This window comes from Morus notabilis, unplaced genomic scaffold (genome assembly GCF_000414095.1).
Source record: "Morus notabilis unplaced genomic scaffold, ASM41409v2 Scaffold794, whole genome shotgun sequence".
Taxonomy (NCBI): domain Eukaryota; kingdom Viridiplantae; phylum Streptophyta; class Magnoliopsida; order Rosales; family Moraceae; genus Morus; species Morus notabilis.
Genome location: NW_010359940.1, coordinates 417,758 through 418,406, shown reverse-complemented (window position 1 = coordinate 418,406; position 649 = coordinate 417,758). Strand labels below are relative to the sequence as shown.

The following is a 649-nucleotide window of genomic DNA, read 5'->3' as shown; positions in this document are numbered from 1 at the left end:
TGATTGCACTTCTCCCAACCTTTCACGGGTTAGAGAACGAGAACCCATACGTATACATTCAGGAGTTTAAAGAGGTGGTGGCCACCTTCTATAGCCGTGTTGATGCCGCAAACACCGTCATATTGAAGTTTTTCCCTTTCTCTCTGAAGGACAAGGCCAAAAGTTGGTTGTATTCTCTTAGACCTAGGTCTATTGGCACGTGGGAAGAAATGATGATGACATTCTTCAACAAGTATTTCCCACACCACAAGACCAACAATTTGAAACGACAGATCTCGACTTTCGCTCAGAAGGAAAGCGAAAATCTTTATCAAGCTTGGGAGCGTTTTAAAGATCTGTTAAATCTGTATCCCCACCATGGGTACGAAAGTTGGCACCTTGTAAGCTATTTCTACGATAGACTCACAATCCGAGAGCGCCAATTTGTTGAGATGATGTGCAACGGGGATTTTCTCCAAAAGGATCCTGACGAAGCTATCGAGTACCAGAATGAGTTAGCTGAGAAAGCCTATACTTAGACTAGACTGAGTGCTACTGAAAGCACCAGTAGGTCCCGACTAGCTGAAGTTTATCAATTGAGGGAAGAGGACAACCTCAAGGCCCAAGTTGAAGCTTTGACGAAGCAAATTGAGGCCCTTAGAAGTAAAAA

General features: G+C 43.8%; 1 non-coding gene across 1 annotated transcript; it reads right to left on the bottom strand.

Annotated features, from left to right (window-relative positions):
* Positions 1-257: 257 nt before the first annotated feature.
* LOC112091095 lies at positions 258-364 on the bottom strand. Its single transcript, XR_002901988.1, has one exon. It is a non-coding gene; the product is annotated as a small nucleolar RNA R71 (small nucleolar RNA).
* Between the last annotated feature and the right edge of the window lie 285 nt (positions 365-649).